Source organism: Tenrec ecaudatus, chromosome 12 (genome assembly GCF_050624435.1).
Source record: "Tenrec ecaudatus isolate mTenEca1 chromosome 12, mTenEca1.hap1, whole genome shotgun sequence".
Taxonomy (NCBI): Eukaryota; Metazoa; Chordata; class Mammalia; order Afrosoricida; family Tenrecidae; genus Tenrec; species Tenrec ecaudatus.
Window position 1 is genome coordinate 88,310,507 of NC_134541.1, and position 24,817 is coordinate 88,335,323.

At 38.8% G+C, this 24,817-nt stretch overlaps 1 pseudogene; it reads right to left on the bottom strand.

Moving 5' to 3' along the window:
* Window positions 1–877: 877 nt before the first annotated feature.
* LOC142422577 (prothymosin alpha pseudogene) lies at window positions 878–1,256 on the bottom strand (annotated as a pseudogene).
* Window positions 1,257–24,817: the final 23,561 nt, after the last annotated feature.

The following is a 24,817-nucleotide window of genomic DNA, read 5'->3' on the forward strand; positions in this document are numbered from 1 at the left end:
CTCATATCCATACTCTCATGGATTCAGGTGTATGTTTACATTACATTTAGTCATTTAAAAGTACTTGTTTCATATCTGTTATGTCCCCACTCATGTGTTCCATAAATGGTCCCCTTAATGTCCCCAGTTTTTAGCTTAGTGTCTGGCAACCTGGGCAAACAGGAATGAGAAAATAACAAGATTTCCCCATATACCCTCTGCTACATTCCTTTTTTTTAAGAACTCAGTAAAATAAAATTCCGGTTTATTGTTGGACAACATTGCTTCACACATACGTCAAACAGGCCAAAAAATAAATAAATAAATAAACAGCAACTTCATAGAAAAAAAAAAAGAAGAAACCGTTTATCTTTGGCCTTTTTAACCATCTCATACAAACCAACTACTTATAGTACAGCTAAGTACATACACAAAAACAGTTACTGGAATGCTCGGAATAAGATTGTATTTTTTTGTTGTTGTTTTTGCTTTTTTTACAAGGTTTTTTTTCTCCTTTGAGATAATGAACATGGTCACACCACAAGTAGAGTCACACGTAGGACAGAGAACGCTCCAAAGGCTGGCTTGGTCATCCGAGATCATTAAAAATGTCTGACCCCTAACAATATGTACAAAAATATAAAATGTAAATAAAAAATACAAACAAATTTTCCTTTTAAAAGTACTTTTAAGAAAAAAAAGCAGGGCCCGGGACGTTTTGGTTATTTTTGCCTCCCCTGTTGCAAATTCACAGTGTCGTTTTGGTGGGGTGGTGGTGAGCGCGTGTCTGCAGTGGCGCAGCCCGAGGTGGGTGGGGCGGGACTCTTACTCGAAGGTGACCACGTTTAGATTCTGAGAGAGGAAATGGAGGGTTAATAGGTCACGGTGGCCTTTGTGTTTTTGTTTTGTCGTTGTAAGTTGAACTTTTCCTTTTGCTGTCTAGTCGTCCTCGTCAGTCTTCTGCTTCTTGGTATCCACATCGTCATCCTCATCATCTTCAGCTGCCCGTTTGCCTGTAGCTGCCTCAGCCTTCTCATCCTCTTCTTCACCATCACCTTCCCCCTCTTCATCCTCCTCTTCCCCACCTTCTTCCTCTTCTTCATCTACCTCGTTGTCAGCCTCCTGTTCCCCATTTTCCTCATTAGCGTTCCCGTTAGCGGGGGCCTCTCTCCCATTCTCCGCCTCCTCCACAACCTCCTTCTTCTCCTTTAAGTCCTTGGTGGTGATCTCGGAGCTGGTGTCCACGGCCGCGTCTGACATGGTGGGGCACGCTGGTGATCCGGTACAGCGGATGACAAAGAGAGCGCGAGTTTGGGGACTCTGGCGAGGGAGCTGCCCGAGTCCGTGGCGGCGGCGGCGGAGGAGGAGGCGCGCAGCGGAGGTGGCTGCGGCGAGCGGAACCGGGAACAATGCAAAGATGGCTTTTCAGAGCAGCCAGTGGGGCCCTCTGCTATATTCTTAAAAGCCGCCCTGGAGACACAGTGGCAAGACGCTCATCATCTGCTAATCAGAAGCTTGGCAGTTCAAATCCACCAGTTGCTCTGAGGGAGAAAGACGTGGCAGCTTAGTTCTGTAAAGATTACTGCCTTGGACATCCTGTGCAGCAGTTCTGCTGCCTGCTCTAGAGGACTGCTGTAAGCAAAACATTTACTCAATGGCAATAGGCTTGCTGTTTTCCATTTTGACTCTTTCAGAATGGAGTTCCTGGGTTGCCAAATGGTGACACTTAGTTTCTAGCCAACCGTTTGGTGGTTCACATATACCCAGAGGCATCTGGATATCTGCTTTGAGGATATATCAAAGCACCGATTAGCTCAGTTCTCTGAAACATGGGATACCCATGAGTCAGACGTAAAGGAAATTGGTTTTGTTATTTTACACTTTTGGAAATGGTATTTTATTATAACAACACATTTGAATATTAATATTTCATCTTGCTTCTTAAGTAGATGTGACATTGTATTGTCATTTAACTTTCATCTATTAACCTTTAAAAACATTTAAGATACCTTCTGGCTTAAAAATCTATTAATCTTGGGTAGACTGGAGCATGCACACTGGTACAAATGAAAGCACAGACTCCAGGTCAGATAAAGCCCTCCGGAACAGAAACGGGAGAAGTGATACCATGAGGGCAGAAGGATGGTGCAGGGAGAAGGGGGAGGAAGGGGGAATCCGTTGCAATGATGGACACATACGACCCTCTCCCCAGGGGGATGAACAACAGAAACGTGGTGAGGGGAGACAGCGGTCGGTGTAAGGTATGAAAATGAGAATTTATCATTTATAAAGTGTTCACGAGGACGGGCAAGGAGAGAAAAAGGAGCTGGTACCAAGGGCTCAAATATAAAGCAAATGTTTAGAAATCGATCATGGCAACATGTGCAAGTATGCTTAATACAAGTGATGTATGAATTGTTATAAAAGTTGTAAGAACCCGCAATTTAAAAAACAAAGTCTAATCTCAACATTTAGTACATCTTTAAAAAGAAACCCAGATTAGCTAATTAAGATTTGTTTATAAGTGAGTTTTATAAGAAAAAAGTCCATAACCCTCCATACTCTCTAGGAGAAATAAAAGAACATCCTCTGTAGTACTTATGCCCCTAAGAAATAAAATAAGTGACCGTTTTCTTTTACATACTGTACTCAGCAGTTTATAATCATCAATAATGCTAATGGCCACTGCAAGAACAAGTCTCAGAGTCTTTTATAGGAAGGATTTTTATTTAGATTTCTCACAGTTGGTGTCTTGAAGTATTATACTCACAAGTATAGATCTTGGACCTGATTTTGCTGAAGTCTTTCTTGAAAAGGTATCATCTCTCCTTTGCCTTCACTTCTAATTTCTCCTTTTCAACTCCACTGCTTTCCTTGTCTCATATTATTGTTAGGATTAAGTCCGAGGTTCCTTTTCCCCTCTGCTAACTGCAAAGTCATACTTCAGTTGCTTTGAGTCACACCTGTGCACCACACTCGCGGGCTGCTTACTAATGTTTCCATTTCCCCTTTAGAAGCATAAGTGTTCCTTGTCCTTTACAGAGGGCTTCACTGCTGGCAGAAACCCCATCTCTGTAATTCTAGAAGTTTTACTTCCCTGGGTATTTCTGACCTGAAATTTGGCCAACCAGTCCAGCAAAGTCAGCGGGTTTCCTTCAAATATTATCATTAAGTGTGTCCTATGTGAAATCCTGTTCTTACCAATGTACTTGGAAGAAGGAAATAGAAAAACAAACAAACAAATGAACAGAAAACGAAGCAGATATTTACATAGGATGTTTTTTCTTTCTCTCTCTCAACATCCAAATACTTGTGAATCTTTAGATATAAGAGTAAAGAAGTGATGGTGGATTTGGGCAGAAAGAGGTTAAAATTGTTGCAGACATCTCCAGTGTTCCGTGGGGAATATTCAGGCTTGGTAACATCCACGATGTCATTTGAATGATTTCCCTTGACTTCAAGAAAGCTAGTTACATTTCTAAAATTCAAGGCATTATTATGCCCTTTGCAGACTTAAAAGGTGTATACCATGTAGCCAAACTCATAGGCATTTGAGGAAAGTGGTCGGTGGTTTTGCTGAGCAATGAAGTCCTAGGAACTATTGGGCTGGAAATCAATTCTGAAAAATGAGACCAACCTTTAAATTTGTGGTGGCTAAAATAGAAATATTAAGCAGGGGCTATAGATGAAATAGCATTTTTTAAGTTACTGTAGTAGTTAAGGAAAGGCAAAATTTCAAAAGGAAAAAAATTGTCTAATTTTTATATTAGACAAAATGATATATTCATTAAGATGTTACTCACCATTAGGCAATTTTAAGCCTTAATTTATTACATATGAAAAAATTTAAAACATTATTAATGTGCTGGGCACTTTTTCTGTTTGGAGTGGATGATTTTTGCCCTGGACTCAAACTTTATTAGAAAAAAGAAATACTGAATGTGGAACATGAAAGTGCACTTACTCCTTACGTTTATCAACAACTGCATGACTGGAATCTGCGTGTATGACACATGAATAGCCAGCGTTTATGGAACCCCAAGTGCTGGGCAGTGATGGCAGAGGTTATGTGTACACTTGGCTGGGCCATCGTTCTTAGTGGTTTGGCAGTTATGTAATGATCGAGTCATTGTCTATTTTGTGATTTGGTGTTGCCATCCACCAGTTTCACATAACACTGTTTTTTACGTATTCGATGGCAATGAGTTTGAGTGCTTGACTTGGTTTTGGAGCTTAACCATGTCGATAAGTGAGCAGTGGGTACAATGATGAGCCTTATTGAAAAACTCAAGGAAAAACAAACAAAACTCCTTGGGGTTCATTGTATTTCCATGTAAATACAGTATAGTTTTGCATTTTGTTCTATACAATTTTTATATTAGACAAAATGATATGTTCATTAAGATGTCACTCATTGTTAGGTAACGTTAAGCCTTATTTTTATTCACACATGAAGTAATTTAAAGTATTATTAACGTGCTGGTCACTTTTCCTGCTTGGAATGCATGATTTTTGTCCTGGTTGGCTGACTCTATTTATTCACTCGAGGAGATATTATGGTTTGTTATGACAGGAATGCTAATAGAAAAAATGTGAAATCATTAAATTTTTTGACATACAACAAACCTATTTTTAAGATAAGTTCCTTTTTAATTAGATAATACATTTCATTTTTCCTTTTGTAATATTAACATTTAAACTTTGAAAAATACCTTTCAGAGAACTCTAAACATATGGAAAAGATCTCTGTAGGTGGAAGTTGGATTATAAAAAAGAAGGAAATGAAAAAGGGAATGCTGTTTCTGACTGTGAAGTATGGTCAAGGTGGGTAGGTAAGAATGAGAGGAAAGAATACACACTTTAAGTGTTTTTGTGTCCTGCTTTTCATATTGATGTTTTCCACGTAGTACTGGTATGGCATAGTCCATGGGAAAAGGAGCTGTTCCAGCGATTTCCCCTTAGGACTAGAAAAAACTGTCCTTTTGCAGGTTTTTGAGTGGTAAGGTTGCTCATAGGTGTTTCTCTGTATTTGGGTTAGGTAGCTCTAATTTAGGTCGGCAGCAGACTTCCCATATTACTTACTGAAATGTGAGTCCCAGGTAGCTTTTGTTATGTGTTGTCGTCATTTTTAACTCATAGTAACCCTATAGGACAGAGAAGACCTGACTCTTAGGGTCTTCCTGTGTTGTAACCTTTATGGACACAGATAGATCTTTTCTCCCATGTAGCATCTAGTGGATGAAAACATTAGATCATTTCATTACAAGCCTAGCTTTTAAACATTGGCCACAAGAGTTCCTTCAGCTATACTTTAGAGGGATTTAAGGAATTACTGGAAATCAACTTGAGTCTTAGGAAATTTGGGTTGCTTCCAACCCCTTGCAATTGTGAACTGTGCCGCAATGAACTTTGGAGCACAGATGTCTAGCCTTGGTTTGTTTCTTGCCTCTTCTGGGTATATGCCCAGTAGGGGGGGGGGCTGCTGGGTCATATGGTAACTCTCTTTCCATCTGTGTTAGATATCACCAAATTGATTTCCCTAGTGGCTGTACATTCTTACAGGCCCACCAGCAATGGATGAGCATTCCTGTCTCCCCACAGCCCCTCCAACACTTGTTGCTTTCTGATTTTTTGAATTGGACTACCTTTGAGGGTGTTAGGTGGTACCTCATTGTTGTTTTAATTTGCATTTCTCATGGCTAAAGATCGGGAACATTTTCTTATATTATATCACCTTTTGTGTTGTTTAAAAAAGGTATTTATTATGAATAATTCACTGGTTTTGAAAAAAAATTATCTTATGATCTCCAGGTTAATTTCTCTCACCAGTCCACATTTTTCAAGTACCACCCTTCTTCTTTGTCTCACACTTTTGCACTGAAATCACCAATAACTTTCAATTCATCTTTAATTCACGTTTGACCAATTTCCAATTGAACTTCTTGGTTATGTTAGAATTGTTATAAAGCAAAAAGTCACTTTGAAAACTAAGCCAAGGTATTTTCAATAGCCTTAAATAAGGAAAACCAGAGAAAATTTTATCATTTGAATTTTGATATTTCTTAACAGAAGTATAGCCAGAATGCTCCTTAGACATGAGGATGGTGAGACTGTCTCACATACACTGGCTATGTTATCAGGAGAGATCAATCCCTGGAGAAAGACATCCTGCTTCACAAAAGTAAAGGGCCAGGCTGAACAAAGCAGCACATCTTTCAGATGGATTAGCATGGTCACTGCACAATTGAACGAAATATAGGGTGGCAGAGGGCAGGCCAGTGTTTCTTTCTGTTGTTTTAAGGGTCACAATGTGTCAGGTGGAACTTAACAATAGCAGCAGTACCACTAAATCCAAGTTTCTTTTTAGCTTTATCATTTCTTTCTTTTTGACCACATTTGCTATTTTTTATTGCAATCCTCAGTCATACGAATTCTTCCTAAATATAAGACTCTTTTCTTCCTTTTTTTTTTTGCAGCGTCACTTTGAGTCAAAATCCCTTCCACGGTGTTTTGCTTTGATTTTTATTCTCCCTTTTTCCCGTTTTAATGTATACTAGACTCAGTGGCAGTAAATTTAGCTTTTGAGTTGGCCACTTTGTATATTCTTCAAAAGCAGTTCCTTTGTTTGACTCATACAACCTAACTAAAGGGTGGAATAGGCTTAACCCTATCTAGAATTATGGGTCTTAAAGCCTAGTAAGAATCTTTCATATTACCTTCTCTTTTTTATTGTCTCTTAATGGCAAATTGGTTGGATTCATTATGAGGTTGACTCCACTTGTGCTAAAAAGATAACTCCGTCTGTGAAGGCTTTTAAGGAGCAAGTGATTCTTTCTTGACCATGGTTAGCTTAATAAACATTCTAGGGAGGAATTTGAATGACCTAGAGTGGGTACCTGTCCATTGCCAAATCAGTTCATAAAGGCTTTGCTACTCTAATTGGTTGGCCTAGGATCATATGGACTTGGCCCAGTGAAAGTGATTCTGCACAAGTAATATGAGAACACTATTAGCAGAGTAAAAGGGAAAATGGGCCTTGTACCTTCTATAATTCTCCCAGGCACAATTTGACTCCTCATTTGCTTCCATTACCATGGGCCTTAATTAAAGTCAGGACTGTCATGAATTTTAGTTTTGTGTTAGTTCTATCAGATTCTCTATGGGATTATGAATTCTGTGGGGGCAGAAGTTTTATTTGTATCTTCATAACTCTATTGCTTAACATAATCAAGAGTTTGTAATAAACTCGTAAAAGTCACTTCCATTGGGTCAATTCTGACTCATAGTGATCCAATGGGACAGAGCAGAATGGCTTCTGGGGGTTTCTGAGACTGCCCACTTTATGGGAGTAGAAAGACTCATCTTTCTCCTGAGAGGTGGCTGGCTTTGAATTACTTTCATTAGCAGCTCAATGGGTAATGCACTAAATTCTAATAACACCTAACAAGTATTCATTTTACTGAATTTTATCTTCTTAGCAGGCCTATTTTAAAAGAAGTACAATCAGAAAGCCCCTTAAAGTGAAGAATGGCAGGGCTTCATTTCACGTATTTGGACATGTTATCAGGAGTGATGAGTCTGTGGAAAAGGATATCATGCTCGGTAAAACAGAGGGGCAGTGAAAAAGAAGAAGGCCCTGTACAAGATGGACTGACACAGTACTGCCACCATGGGCTCAACGTTAAGAACAATCATGAGGATGGTGCAGGACTGGGTGGCAGTTAATTTCATCCCATGAGTGGGAATTGACTTGGAAGTCCCTGGCAACAACCACAATAAGTTGATGTAGCTACTCGCTCTCTGGATAGTGCTTACCTTGTCCCTGAGTGCTAGGTTTTCTCTGTTCACCAAAAATTTTCCCCGGTTGTTTTTGAAAATCAAAGCTATGCTTTATTGTTGACTCTTACTCTCTCTCTCTCTCTCTCTCTCTCTCTCTCTCTTTTTCCTTTCATTTTTTATGAGATCGGAATTAAGATAATTTGCCTTCCTGGTTTGCTACATATGGATTAAACTTTTACTTTTTATAGTCACTAGCTATTTTCTGAATATAAAATCCACCGTCTACTTGCCAACTCTTGTCCTTCTCAAACATGTCATAGCATTCTAGTCATTGATTAATCTCTAGCTCTCATTGTTCTGTGTTCTATCTACTTGATTTTCTTGTTTAGTTATTATTAGACCATGATCCGTTGAGTCACTCCTCATTTTCCTAATTAAAAAGGACTTTCTTTCCTTCTTATTTACCATTTATTCATCCTTAAAGTCTCTTTGACAACATTTTGATTCTTTATATTAGATAACAGGGATACAAACTCTAATGATGTTGCTATTCAAAATTTTGAGACTGTGAATATTCTACTGGTTGAATTGTGTAGTTCTAAAAGTCCTTGCCAATTAATTCAAAACACTGTTAAAAGCTTATTAAATTCAGGAATCTTTACTGGCTTTTCATGGCTTACTAAATACAAATCATTTCTTTGGGCAGAGCTTGGCATTGTTATCTCTTCTATTGCCTCCTCTCAAACACATCTTGCCTACTAAAAACTCAAAACTCATTTATATTGTGCTGACTCATACCCATAGTGGCCCTACAGGACAGAGCAGAATTCTTCCTTAGGGTTTCGGAGGCTATGAATTATTCTCTTTAAGAGAGGCTGATGTGTTTGAACTGTGGATCTTAAGGTCAGCAGCTTAATGCTTAATGTACAGTACTGCTAGGGTACATTTCCTCAAAAGACTTCTACCTGAACCTTAGCTTTGTGCATTGCAAACTTTTGGGTACTGCATTCATTCTACAATATATGAGAATTTATTTCCGTCACATCTCTGCCTTTTTAGGCACTTTCAACCAATGCAACACTAATTCGTCCATGATGCTTTTCTTGACTTTCCATTTAGAAGTGATATTCTCCTGCTTCTGAATTTAACTAACCTCTCAATCATGGTAATATGAAGTTTTAGGAATCTGAGGGAGCTGCCTTTACAATGTTATCAGGTGTGCAGGAAAAACTATTCAGTACCAGAGAGACCATGTGTTTAAACTCAGTAAGCATTAGATGAGAGAATTAATGAATAAATAACTGCTGTAAAACCAACCCTGAAGGACTATAACATATAACATATTTATCCAGGAATCTACTGGCCATGAAGAACCAGCATGGAACTTTCCCATGTTACTATCGAGGTGTGCCAGAAATAATACACAGGTTGTCAAACTGAGAAATTCTTGACTCCAACAAACAAGATAAGTAAAACTGGGAGAGGGGAATGGAAATGAGCAGCTCAGGTTTACCTCTTTAAATGGTTGAGAACTCACCACCTCACACAAAGGAAGGTTATTAAATGAAAATAAAAACATACATATATCTGCAGATACAGATATATATTGCTATATGAGCATTCATTTTAAAGTGCGGATTATGTAGCTCTGTTCTTTATTGCCAATGTCTCGTTATAGAAATAAACAGAATGAAAAGCAGCCTGGGTATCCACTGGCCTCAGAATGGACAGCGAGTTCTACTCCAGGAATCCTACTTCAGATGATAAATTGGTTAGATATTTCAGATAATAATCTTAATTAAAAGGGATAATTTTACAATAATCCAATTATTTGAGAATGTCACTTAAATATGAGGCAGCATTAGAAACAGACTGCAGAGGCATCAGTTTAGTTTTGCCTCCTTGTCCCTTGCTCACAGGGGACTTACCACTGCTCTCTACCTTTTACAATAGATATGGCACAGAACCTGCTGACTGTACCCTTCTTTCAAAGTTGGTCTTGTCCCCTGCGCATTTCCCCCCTGGTTGTTGTCTTCTCTGTGATACAGAGTGCTTTCAAGTTCCCTCTGAAGTTGATTCAGTCTTGGGGATTCTTTAAACAAGGTGTGCTGCTTCTGCTGTTCATCCTTTTGCCGACATGATCCCTTTGTCCTGTACTTCCTATTTGTGATTGAATTTGAAACTCTGTCTTTCTTACAATATCCACAGATTCTGTATTCCACAAGAAAATGAAATCTCTACACAATTCTCTTCCTGCAGGCTGAGCCTGCCAACCTTAAAAACACATAGTGTTGTCTTTTTATTCTTTCAACCAGTTTCTAGTTTGAAGCCTATAAATCGCTCTGTTTGTCACATGCTACTGCTATTTGTCTATTACTTACCACACCTAACACCTGCTGACAGCATTCATACAAAAGCGTATACACTCCACACTTCTCTGCCATCTCTCACTGTCTCTCTGGCCAGTGAAAGGATTTACTTGCTTTCCCTAAGGAAATGCTGTTATTTGGAAGCAAGACTGGTATTTTGACAGAAGACCTCAAAGGTTTCTCTCAAGTAAACAACAAACACATCTAAATGTTTTTTCTAGGTGGTGTTTTAAATTTCCCATTTGCTTAGAGTTTTCTGAGAATGCAGCAACAACAACATAAAGCTATAGAACAAAGTCTATGGCCTCTTACCTCAGTGCTTACAGGTAGGTGTTCTTCCCTCTCCCCAAGTTTTTCATGTAACTTACAACAACATTCTTCCAGGGACATAATATATGGAGTAAAATGTGTCATGAAGTTGGAATTATTTTTGTTTATACAAGCATATATTTTGCACATAATACAGGTAACGCTTATCCCTATACCGTTTTTTAAATGCATATAGTGTCTTTGGTAAACCTGCCAAGTTCTAGATAGATTTTAAACCTACTGATTTAGAGGGATTGTTAATAGGGTCAATGGTCCTAAATGTTTATGTGTGGGGGAAAAGCCTTTTGATCTGTGTGATTATGAAACATAACTTGATCAGGCAGATCCTTCCTATCAGATATCATATTAAATTGTCTAAGATATGGTGGAAAAATAAGTAAATACTAAAATGCATGAAGCAAAGCCATCGATGCATTCATTTATGTCTCAATGAGAACATTTTTTCATGCCCTCCCTTCCAAAAAAAATTATCCATCAAATTAAAATATACAATTGTTGTATTAGTCCGGGTAGCTTGGAGAAACAAATCCACAGAAACTCATGTATAAGAGAGAGTTTTATATAAAGGTTAAGTGCTCATCAAGAACAAATCCCAACCCAGTGCTGCCCAAGCCCACAAGTCCAACATTAACCCATATGTCTGACAACAATCCACAAAGTCCTCCTCCATCTCACAAAACACTTGCCATGACTCCAACTGCAGGAGGAAAGCCGAGTCAGTGAGCGTGTAAGCATCTCAGCGCTGGCAGGGGTCTTCACACGGGTGCTCCAGCACCCAGGGCTGCATCGAGGTAGGTCCATGTGGCTTCACCTCAGGGATGTCTTGCAGGAAGTGAGCCTTTCCAGCTAAAGTAGGGAACTGGCTAAGGTGGCTGCACCCTGGTCTGACTGTCAGAAAGCAAGAGATCCGAGAACTAGAAAAGTGAGGCTCACCGAGTCATTTATACCTCCACCCTTCAATTAACCCCACATGCGTTTATCAGCCAGGTTGGCACAATAAACTAATTACCACAGTTGTTAATGTGAATAAAAGGGTTTTTTCACCATTCATCTAAATTTGGGATGTAAATCCAAGCCCATCAAAGAAAATTACATAAACAAAAATATTAACACATTATATAGCACTTAAAATAATATTTTTACTTTTTGAGAGTTGAATATGAACAAAAGAATTTAGAGATACAATATATCAAATAAGTAGAAAAATTAGGAAAACAGGAGCAATATCATAGTCCTACTCAATCAGTACTTGGCAACATATCTGTTGAACTCTTTCATTTCTCCTCAGTCTGGGTCCTCTCCCATGTGGTTTAAAGTAACTGAATCCAAGTTCAGCTTCAGAGCCTTGTTGTTGCTTTCATCAGACACAGGCTAATTTATTAGAGATGATTTGGAAGGTAAAACAATTTAACAAAGCTATAAGAAACATGAAAGAGAACATTGTATGAATCATGGTTACACTAAGCAGATTTATATGTGGCACATAAAGAAAGTCACTTTTGTTGCTTATCGTGTGTTAAGCCACACTTGATTTCATGAAAATACATATTTTAATAAATGTTCTTCTACGTGCACATGAAATATGACAGGTTAACAACTATTTGTCTAATGAAAATAATAATGCACATAAAGCATAATTTGACCTAATATCTGAAACACATTCTATTAACTAGAGAATTTTCACATGCTGGGATAGATGACTCTGTGTTCTGGGTGCTGTCGTCCATTGTAGGATGTGTAAGCTGCATCTTTTGTCTCTACCCACAGAATGTCAGTAGCTCTCCCATTGTTATGACAACCAAAAATGGCTTCAGACATTGCCAAATGCTCTCCTCTCCCAGGGGTGGGTGATGGAAAAATCTTTTCTGACTAAGATTTCATATCACTTCTTTTGAATGTGTTATCAAAAGAAACCCATCCCTGGAAAAGAACATCATACTTGCTACAGGGTCAGCAAGAAAGAAGACCATTAAAAAGATGAGTTGATGATGGGCTCAGATGTAATCACAATTGTGAAGATGATGGAGGACCAGACAGTGTCTCCTCCAGTTGGGCATAGGGTCACTATGAATCAGAACTCACTGGAAGGCACCTAACACGAGCAACAATGTTAAGATCTATATTTATTCGTTTATGTGTCTTGTATTGTCTTCTTTAACAAGAATGGCGTGACACACAGTGTTTGAATATTCATAACACCTAGAAAAGTACTTGGCAAAGTTTTATTTGCATGAATAAGAAATACTTTTTGCTGCAGAAAGGTTGGTAATGTGTCATTTATCTCTAATTGACATAGATTCATATCAACCCACTTTTCTTCTTTCAATCTTAATTCTCAGACTTTCTTCTCCAAAGGCAAACATTCTTGACAATTTATTGCACAGAATTTCTTTTAGGTAAAGAAAATTATGCTCCAAAAGGGGGATTCTGAAATTTTGAGGAAAATGGATTAAAAGATAATGGAGGGGGCAACGTTATGTAAACTTCTCAAATATATTAAAAATCTTTGAAGGAATGTGTTGCTGGACTTAAGGGATCAGGACAATCGTTTTGAGAAACACCAGCACCAATTGGCATAACTTGATTTACAAAGACAATTTTTCATATCCTGCATTGATGAGTAGAGACTAGCATCTTATAAACTAAGTGTAAGCATCTACCATTCAATTATTAATCTGTCCCTGCTTGGGGGAATGAAGAGATAAGAATAGGCAGACATATGGAAACAATGTATCCAGTGAACTTATGGACCACGCAAGACCAGAAGAACTAGATAGTGCCCAGGTGCTACTACTACCAACTGCTCTATAAAGGATCAAATTAGTACGTTTTTGACAGAGTAGGGAAATATGTGGAACAAAACTCAAAATCATAAAAGAGATCAAGCTTACTGATCATATAAAGATTGGTGTAACCCCAACGTCTATGGTCTTTCATAAGCTTTAATATCTGGACATGGGCTGACCTCTGCATTAGAATAAGCAACCATTTAAGATAAAAAGGGCAGCATTTACCAGAGGGGAACGTTAAAGAGAGAGGACTAGAAACAGGGAGCACAGAGAAGTGGGAGACGTGGCCGTGCATAGAAGGGATTGCATGGATGAACTGAAGCAAAATGTGTAGGAATTATTGAATGTAAAACTGATTATCTGCTCTGTAAACCTTCACCCCACTCACAATATAGAATTCCAAAATTAATTGTGAAAATTTTCCACAAACTTTATGACACTCCTCTGTATTATTTTCTATGTCCCTCTATTTACCCCCTCCCAAAATTCTGATAAATTTTAAAACTTCTCAGAAATAAAAAGCACATTAGAAAAATCAGGAATCATACATAATTTACAAGGCAAAGATTCCGAATTTTTTATTTTTATAGCTTTGGACAAGAGGACTTATACTCAAAATTATCAGAACCAAACAAATAATAGGAGAATTCTAAAATCAAGTTTTTCATCTCTAGCCACCTCCAAATCAAAAGACATTGGAGACTGTGAATGGTAGAGCAGGACCAAGTTCCTAAACAGCCAAGAACAATGCCAGCCAAGCGAGGTTTTCTTGGACTAGCGGCCAGGACAGTTTCTGACTCCTGAGTCCCCACAGACCTTGACTGGAATGAGAACCTTGACAGTGATACATCCCACGGTAGAAGAGCCTCCCAAACCCAAATAATGAAAACAACAACAAAACCTCCCAGAACTCTTGGTTAATACTGAACTGGCACCAATTAAAAAAAAAGAAAGAAAATGTATTGAAAAGAAAACTACAATATTTGATTCAAGGTTCAAATATAAATGGGTGACTTTGTTTTTAAAATGAAGCTACTGCTCTGTTATCTGTTTAATAAACATGTTGAGTTGTTTCTTGGTATTATTTGGAAAATTTGTGCTGAATCACCCTTTTTCTGTGGATACAATGGAAGACTATTCTCCATAGAAATGGAGTGAATGTAAGAAAGATATAGATATATGGCTATAGATTCATTTAAGGGATTGGCTTGTATAATTGTTGGGCTGCCAAGTTTAAAATGCGTAGGGTAGGCCAACAGGAATTGATGCTCTAGTTTTAAATAGAATTTCTTCTTTGGACAACCTCAGTGCTCTAAAGGCCTTGAAGTAATTGAATGAAGCCCACCCCCATTATCAAAGATACTCTCCTTTACTTAAAAGCCTAAAATCCTCAAAACTGGACCACTAGTTAAGATAATGATAGAGAAAAGGTTGAAGTTGTCAAGGATTTTGTCTTGCTTGGATCCACAATCAATGCTCATGGAAGCAGCAGTCAAGAGATCGAAACATGTGTTGCATTAGGTTAACCTGCTGCATAAGACCTCTATAGAATATTGAAAAACCAAGGATGCTATTACTGAGGATGAACGTGTGTTTGACCCAAGCCCTAGTATTTCCACTTGCCTCATGTGCTTGGGAAAGTTGGACATTGAATAAGAAAGACCGAAGAAGAATCACTGCATTTGAATGGTGGTGCTGGAGACGAATATTGAAAGTACCATGGACTGCTAAAAGAACAAACACATTTGTCTTGAAAGAAGTACTGACAGATTGCTCCTTAGAGACACGCATGGTGAAACTTTGTTTTAAATAGTTCGGACGTGTTGTGAGGAGAGACCAGTCCCTGGAGTAGAACATCATGGTTGGTCAAACAGAGGGGCAGCGAGAACAAGGAAGGTCCACAATGAGATGGATTAACACAAAGGCTGCAACAATGGACTGAAGCATAACAACCACGGTGAGGATGACACAGGCACTTAACAACAGCAACAACAACAACCGCGTAGGCAACATGCCTTTACAGAAACACATCGATCAGTGCTTGGTTAAATGCCTGGCTGCTATAGCCAAGTTACGGAGTCCTGGGGGCACCGTGGCTGCGAACCAAACGATTGATGGTTCAAATGCCCCACTGCTCTAAGGAGAAAGATGGGTTGAAAGTTCCGCATTAAAAACAAAACCGTGATAACAAAAGCCGGCTGCTATCTAGTAGATTCTGACTCGGAGAGACCCTGGATAGGATTTCTGGGGTTTTCATCATTACAAGAGCATGTACTCTGCAGAGGAACGCATCATTCTCCTGCCAAGTGGCTGGTAGGTTTGAACCAGCAGCTTTCTGGTTAGTAGTCCAATGCCTTTAGAAAACTGTATGGGGTATTCTGTTTAAGAACTTTAGCATTATGCTTGTGGGGCCATTTTGAACAGAAAAATCACTGGCCCAAAGCACAAAAATACAAAACATATGGCAGTGAATAAATTGCACAATGGACCCTGCAATATGAGAGAGTGATTGTGGGATTTTATTAACTCTCTCTTTGAATGTGGTGGAGCCTATAGGAAACACAGTTATGGATACTCCTTTGACTGAAATAAAAACCTTGGGGCAACAAATCTCTAGGCCCAGAGGGTCTGGACCCTCAGTATCTCGGGAGACACCAAGTTCAACTGGCATAACATAGTTCCCAAAGACAGTGTTCTACAGCCTACTTGATGAGTAGGACTGGAGTCTTAAAAGCTTGCAAGTAGCCATTTTAGATCCAATTATTACTTCCTTCCTACTCAAGGAATGAAGAGGGATGAAAATGGAAAGACACATGGACACAATCAATACAAAGGACCATACAAACATCACAACCTTGAGTGAGATTGGTGTCTGCTCTGAAGAGGATCACATTAGCATTTCCTGGGTAGAGTTAGGAGAAAAATGGACTAGAAATCAAAATCATGAAAGGATCAGGTTCACTGGTCCAGTACAGACTGGTGGGATGGTCAAAGACTATGGCACTTAGTTACCCTTAAGGTCTGGAACTGAACTTACCTTTGCATTAGACTATGCAACCAGTTAAGATCAAAGGGGCAGCAGCTACTCCAGGGTCTTCAGAGGGTTCAGATAAAAGGGGGTATGGCAACAGGAAACTGCAGGCAGGAAATGGAATAAGGGATGGTAAATTGAAGGGATTGAAAAGGATGTGTCAGCTAGCCATAGCCTGGCAAGGAGAGAAGGGGTGATAACGCAAGGAAACACAAAAGTGGTGGAGACGTGCTTTTTCACATAGACCTCCTGCTCAAAGGAAGTTGAAGGACAGAATAGAATGAATTTCCTAAATGGAGGTAATAAAATGACCAGCAGAAGAAAAACAGGATGTTCACACAATCCCCACAATGACTGACTAGAAGCATGCTTTTGGGTCTGAGACAAGAGCACAGTGTAAAGTCTTGGATCCTGCGGTTCTGAGAAGAGAAGGGCACCCTACAGATGACCAGCCACTAGCAGAAGACACCGAGAAAGACAGCCTTTAGCAGAATATAAGAAAATGGATTTCCGGTTTGCCAGGCTTTGGGTACCTTAGACCAATTCCAAAGTATCTCCCTTCATTAAACTTACTCTTTCTGTTCAATCCTTTCCCCTAACTCTTGTCTGATATTTGTCCCTCACCTTTCTTTGGAGAAGGACAATAACTGAGGAGTGGAGAGACTTGGAACTCTGAGCTTCCTCCTGGTAACAGATTAGTGGAAACAAAATATGTATGAATGCAAAACTGATTTTCTGCTTTGTAAATTTTCAAGTAATTCACAATAAAAAGTTTTCTTTTTTTTTTAAGAAAAAGAACACTGAGAGCTGAAACAAGAATTTGACCTTATCGGAGAACATGTGTGTTGGGTGGCTCAAAATTTTCAGGACTCTGCACATGTCTGCAATGACTTTGACCATGTCCCAAGTACTGATTTAGGGTTGCAAGTAGGTTTCAGAAAGTAAGTGAATAAGTCAGGCAGAATCTGTGAATAATGAGGGCCAGCTGTACATATTCTGAATATTCTCTCCAAGCTATCCAGTTTAACTAGATAGAATTAACAGTGCAGAAAAATTACCCATGTATAAATATTTAAGGCAGGCCCAATGATATATTTGTTTACATATTCATAAGTTATAGAATTTTTTGTTCTGCGCATTTCTAAATTAGAGCAAGCAACTGTTTTTATATAGTTCTCTCACAGATAACATAAACATTCTACTAGAGTCACATTACTTGGTAACTGCAAATGCTTAATTTTGTAGTTTGCCCAAACCAATTAATTGTCTACTATGATCACTCACATAGGATAGAGTAGAACTGTATCATGGGGTTTGTAATTCTGCAGGTCTTGATGAAGCACTCTACTGCATTGTTCTTTCATGGAGGTTTTGGTGCATTCAAACCACGGCCCTTCTGGTTAGCGGCTGGATGCTTTAACCATGGTGCCACCAAGGCTTACATGTCAGACTTGGATGTCAGTCTTTAGCTTTAGATGTTCTAAGTCTCTCAGGGAAGCAAGTCTTGCCTGGGTCATTGTGGTGTGTTGAATTTAAGGTGGCCTTTGGGATACTCTCCCCATCGCTCCTCATATACTCACCAGGTGTACATGTCCTTAATGACCCCTTCTACTAACCCCGTCTACTGGATTGTAGGAAGGACGTGCTAATATGATGTGATAGACACAATCATGATTACATTACTCTATATCAGACTCTGTGTTAGCTGATTAGAAGGAGAGATCCAACGAAGCACTCTTCTAGTGGCTTTAAAGCAGCAACCAACAAACTTACTGGCAGTAAGTTGACTCTGACTCTGTCTGACCCTCTGGAGGGCTTCAACGTCTTTGCACGTTTTACTGGAGCAAACAGTCCAGTCTTTCTCCCCTCACAGAAGCTCATGGGTTTGAACCCATGTAACACCCTCCTTCCTTGAAGAAGCAAACTTCTGTATTACAGGAAACTGGTGACCTCTAGAAGCTGAAAGAAAACTCAGATAAGAGAAAGCAGGAACATCCGACCTACAAATAAAAGGAACTGAATTGTGTGTGGCAGGAACAAGAGAAGTTTGGAAAAATGCCCCAAATCTTATATGATACCATAGCCTTAACTGACACCGACTGCAGAGTTGTGAAACCCTGCAAACACGACTGGACTCCCAAATACTATGAGATAAGAAATTTCACTACACAACTCCAGTTCTGAGGGCTGATTTAGTTGATTGAATGCGATCACTGTAAAGTTGTTTTGGGGGATGGATTCATACCTAGAAATCACTATTCTAGCACGGGCTCAGAAAATTGACTAGGTTGTAATGTGTTGACATTGTAGGGCATGGGCTGATAAAATATTTAAAGCTAATTCTTTTAAAGAAAAATGTTACTGAAGGCCATCTTCATCATTTTATCCAAGTAAATATGAAATTGTGTGTCCAAAGCAGAGTAATTAGAGCCATAGAATAGCATTTTGCAAAGCAAACAATTGGCCTTAATCAATAACTTGAGAGATTTTATGTGGAATATTAAACATATTTTACTTCAATATATATTTTTAAAAAACAGTTTTTTGGCATTTCATCCACAAATCATATAATTTAATAATTCAATCATATCAAGAAGAGTTGTACAATCATTACTACAATCAATTTTAGAACCCTTTTCTTCCTTGTATTCATTGCTATTAGTGTAATTATTATTATTTTACTCCCTAGTATTCCACAATTTTTAAATTAGGTAAATGTGTAAATGTGTAAATTGTTTTTAATGGACAACAGAAAAGTGGAGGCTAAAGGAAGGAAGTTCTCCTATGAAATAATGGGAAAGACATGTCTGCTAAGTAGTTCTAAGGAAAATGAATATATCCTTATATCAAGCCCTCAGAACAGGCTGGGTGTTTGAAGCCTGGGGGAAAAGGCTGATGTAGACAGATGGTAATGTGCCTTAGAATGTATCACACACTGACCTGGGCTCCTGGGTAGGGAGCTACAAATGTATCTTTTCTGCTTTGGGTGGTGTGAACTGCTATGCACTTCATTAACAGCCAAAAGTTTAGTGGTTTGCACACATTCAGAGGGGTCTCAGAAGTCAGGCCTAATGATCTGCTTTCAACAAGGTTATGTTAGGTAGCTAGCACAGGCATGTTCATTGCACAAGCTTTTGGCCAGGAGGGGTGGGACACCTAGGTGGGCATTACACCTGGATTGACCCAGCTGGGCCAGGTGAATTCAATTCAGTCAATGGGTGGACCAGGATTGTTGGCCACACCTCCCAGTGGAGGACCTGAAAAGCCAGAATCCAGAGCCTTGTGGCCCTTTTGCTTCTCCAGCTGCTCCTTCGAGGCCAGCCAGCGATCTCTTCTGACCTCAGGGCTCCACGTGCAGGGGTGAAGGGCCCTGTGTAAAACCTGAAACAACTTCTATCTTTTATAAAACTCACTTGAATCACAACCCAGGCTTCTGAGTGAATTCTTTCTTGCACAAAGCCAAGGACTGAGGTATTTCTCCCACGAGAGAGATTTCACAGTTAGGGTCCTGAAAATCCTCTGGAACAGTTCTGTTCTGTACAAATGAGGTCACCACAACTAACACGAGTAAAAGCTGCAGAAATTTAGTGTTCAGATAGGGAGGGAACGAGTGGTAAATCAGCCAAGTGGCCACCTAAATTCTTGGTAAAATATGTTCATGAGCAGTTAGCCAGCAGTTTTTCCTTTCAAAATATCAATAGTACATTAACACTTCTTTAGTTTATTATCTCATCTAATTGGGTAGGTGTACTGAACAAGACCTCTTCAAGAGTGTTGAAAAGCAAGAAGGTTATTTTGAGACCTAAAGTGTGTCATGGTATTTTCAATCGCCTCATATGCATGTGAAAGTAGGACATTGAATAAAGAAAACCCAAGAAGAATTACTGTATTTCAATTATGGTGCTGGTGAAGAACATTGATGTACTATGGACTACTCAAAATATAAAACAACAAAAATTGGTCTTGGAAGAAATACAGCCATAATTTTTAGAAGCAAGGATGGTGAGACTTCATGTCATGTACATGAGGCGGGGTATTTGGAGAGACCAGTCTCAGGAAAAGGCCGTCATTCTTTGTCAATGAAAAAAAGGAAGGCCCTCAAGGAGACGGATTGACACAGTGGCTGCAACAATGGGCTCAAGCAGAAGAACAATTGTGGGGATGGCTCAGGACAGGGCGATGTTTAGTTCTAGTCTACATAGGGTTCCTATGTGTTCTAATTGACTTTTTGGTACCTACCAACAACAGAAGGGTTTTTTAATATCTTACTTAAAAAAAAATTGGCAAGACTAATTCCCTTTTAATAGCAAATACCTGTTTCCAACAATATAAACAGTGACAATAGATATGGACTTAGCTTAGCCTGATGTACATAGAACACAGAAATCAAGTAACACAGATATCAAATGAACTATGAAGAATTGATATTTATCATCCTCTACTCTTTGGTGTTCTAAAATTATGCACATGCATTCCCTTTACCTATAGAACTCACTCTTCTTTATTCTTTGCAATCCCCTTTTCTTTATTCAAAATCTAAATCCAAGTTATTCTTCATGAACTTTTCTCTGCTGGCTCAAGACGAGTTGGTCTCTTGTTTAATGGTCATAACTTGTGCATATAATACTTAGATTATTGTGATTATTTACTTCAATGTCATCTTCTTACTATATTATAGGTTTGTTCAAGGAAAATGGTGTCTTCATCTTTAAATCATCATCTCTGTACATATTTGACTTTGAAATTTCTTAATTGTAAAGTATGGTATTATTATGATCATGTGTGTTGTTCTCAAAGATACTGGAGAAAGAACATGAATGAGAGGGTGGGTAGGTGGAGAAATGTTTTGTTAGATGGCCAATGAGAAGTTGAAAGAAGTATTCATCATATGATAATGGAAATGTGCATTTTGGCTGAGGAAATCATAAAGAATTGAATGAGGAAATGCACTACTTGTAGGACATGGAATAAAAATAGGAAAGGAGAGTTGGTGATCATAGCAGAGTACTGGCAAGATATGACTCAGTAAATTGCAGGCAGGAAATCCGTTTCCTCCAGGTAATATAGTGTTTTTATCTAGGGAATGACAAGGTTGGTGGAGGGGAAGAAAGTTCACTGGAAACTTAAAGAGGAAGGAATTGCAGCAAATCAGTAAATAGATTTTGATTACAGGGTCCTTAGTTGAAGATGCCTGAGTCACTGCTTAGTGATTGAAGAAGTGCTCATTGTTATGGGAAATGATCATGTTAAATGGGGATCTTTAAGGGGATAGCAACATGTGGAAAAGGTGCTGTGATAATGTACATTTGAGTCCCCAGTGCCAGACTTGTTTTCCAAAGGAAGACATAATGAAGATAACTTAAGGAGAAAATTAATAAACAAAAATATTCATAATTTGGTGCTTCACATTCTCAGTAATTTTCTGAAGGGTAAAAGGTGGGTAGAGCTTTCATCAACTACCATGGAGCCAAATCAACTTCTGTTGAATTTACTGGACAGAGTCGAATTGCCCCTTTGTGTTTCCAAGGCTATAAATCTGCTGTAGCAGAAATCCTCAGCATTCTTATGCAGAATGAATGTTGGGCGTGGACCACTTAGTGTGAGATTAGCACTCACTTTACTCACTATGGCTCTAGAACTCCCTGGGACTTCCATGGAGGCTCAGAAAGCAAGGGAGGGGTGAGCCCAGAGCAGGTCTTCCTAGGTTCTACTATGAAGCTAATCCACATTTCTCTGTCTACTCCTGGCTGCCTGCCTGCCTTTTTACTAAGCGCTCCCCTCCCCCTCGCCCCCCCCCCCCCGCCGTCCCCCCCGCCAAAAAAAACAAAAACCCAACAAAATGAAACAACAATAACAACCTAAAAACCAAACCATAACATCATACTGCCATCAGTCAAGGCTGACTCTTAGCGCCCCCTTGTGGGTTTCTGGAACTGAAACTATTTAAGGGAGTAGAAAATCCAGTGGTGCTGCTGGTGGTTTCCAACTTTCCACGATGTGGATCACAGCCCAAGCGTAACCACTACAGCATCAGGGTTAGAGTACAAAGGAGTCCCTGAAATAAATATACAATAAAAATTAAATGGAACTTATTAACTCTTAAACCGGAAAAGATAAGACAAAGACACATTATCAGAATGAGGGAGACAGAATTTTCAGTCCCCACCTGCCCGATTTATAGAACATTAGTAGATAAAGTCCCTAGCCTGTGAGTTGTGCCTGTTAATTGCCAAGGCGTCTGCTCCAACTCATGCATAAAAATAGTCCTTATGTATAAAAGTATGAACATTTCCATCTTCATGATAGTTGATATGCTTGAGCCCATTGTTGTGGCTCTTTGTGAAATGCTACCCTAATCGAATTCCATATCTCTAAATAGCTTCCTCGTGGGTCCTTAAAATCTTGTTATTGTCTTTAAAGTTTCCTTGTGCAGCTCTGACAAAGGCTGTCTCAAAGTTTTGTACAACCTCATTCCAATCTCAACTCCTGTCTAATAGATGACTTTATTTCTCTGTATGTCACTAATTAAATAGATGGAAGTTGATTACAAGCTGATAGTTTCAAAACTATCAGACATTTTGAAAATAACCTTATCTACCCATTCAATTTATAGATAAAAGAACAAAAACTAAAGGTTAGAGGTTAATTTTCCATGTAGAATGAAAAAAATTTAATGGGGAAAAATTAGTATAGTGCTATTCCTACATGTTGGAATCTAAAAATTACGGAATCAAAGAATTTTAGTACTGATCTACCAGTAATTCATATTCCTGTGTACCTTTCCTGTATAGGGAGTATGTCTACCATCTGTATTTCCTTCCAGTACTCCATTTCCACTTCCCAATCCCAAGTCACAGTATTCTTTCCATTATGTATATATATACACCACGATTCCCCCCCTCGCGTTTCCTTCTCTCCTCATTTGCTCTACGATGATAATATTGTGTTGTGATAATATGATACTGAAAATATGTTCTAGTCTTGGATGCACCATAAGCGGAACAGAAGGAGTATGAACATTATATCCAAATATTTCAATGGTAGCAAAAACTTGCTTCCCAAAAGCAGAACTTGGGTCAATGAATGGTAGTATATGGATGCTCATTATTCCTTCAGTTAGAAAATAATTCTGACACTTATTGAAGAGCAGGTACAGAGTTAGTTGCTGTACCAAAAAGATCCAGTCGGCATTTCACCATTTCAGGGGGCAGTATATGAGCCAGAACCAATAGCACTTGGAAAGAAGACTTGCAAGCTGTCTGAAAGAATTAGTCCCAAACAAGGCTTCAGGAATTGATGAAATACCAGGTGAAATGTTTCAATGAGCTGATGATGAAGCACTGGACACATTCACCTCTCTATGCCAGGACAATTGGAAGATGGCTGATTGGAAAAGATCCATATTTGTACCCACTCAAAAAAAGATCCGACAGAATGCTTAAGTTATAGAACAATATTATATGCAAGTAAATTTTTGCTAAAAATCATCTAATAATGGTTTCAGTAGTACATATATTTACAGGGAGTCAACAAAGGTTCCAGGTGGATTAAGAAGAGGATGTGGAACAAGGGATATCATTGTTAATGTCAGATGCATCTTGGCTGAAAGCAGAGAATACTTGAAAGATATTTACTAGCATTTTATTGATTGTGCAAAGACACTTGACTTTGTGGAGAACCTTGAGAAGAATGGGAATTCTACAATACCTAACTCTGCTCATGTGAAACCTGTTCATGAAGCAAGAGGCACTTGTGTGAACAGAACAAGAAAATACTGCATGGTTTAAAATCAGGGAAGATGTGCATCAGGGTTGTATCACTATTCTTTCACTATTCTTATTCACTGTGTATAATAAGAAAATAACCAGGGAAACTTTATTACATGAAGAAGAATGCAGCATCAAAAAGAAGGCTTATTAGCTACTTGCAATATGTAAGATGACAACCCAGCTTACCAAAAGTGAAGAGAACTTTAAGCACTTGATGATGAAGATCAAGCATCCCAGCCATTACAACTCAGTGCAAAGAAAACCAAAATCCTCACAAGTGAACTAATAGGTAACATTATGATTAAAGGAGAAAAGATTGAAACTGTCAAGGATTTCATCTTGGTTGGATCCACAAGCAATGCTCATGAAGACAGCAGTCAAGAGATTACATGACGCCTGGTATTGGACAAAGCTGCTCTACAAGACATCCTTAAATTTTTGAAAAGCAAGAAGTTTACTTTGAGGACTAAAGTACATCTGACTCAAGTCATGGCATTTTCAATTGCCTCATAAGCATAAATAAATGAATATGTATATATATACAAAAGTTTAACTTGGAACAAAGAAGACACAAAAAGAATCAATGCACTTTATTATACTGCTGACAAAGAATATTGAAAATACCATACAACTGCCAAGACCACAAACAATTCTGTCTTGGAAGAAGTACAACTAGAATGCTCCTGTGAGGCAAAGATGCAAGACTTTGTCTCATGTAATTTGGACTTATTGTCAGGAAAGAGCAGTTCCTGGAGAAAGACATCATGCTTG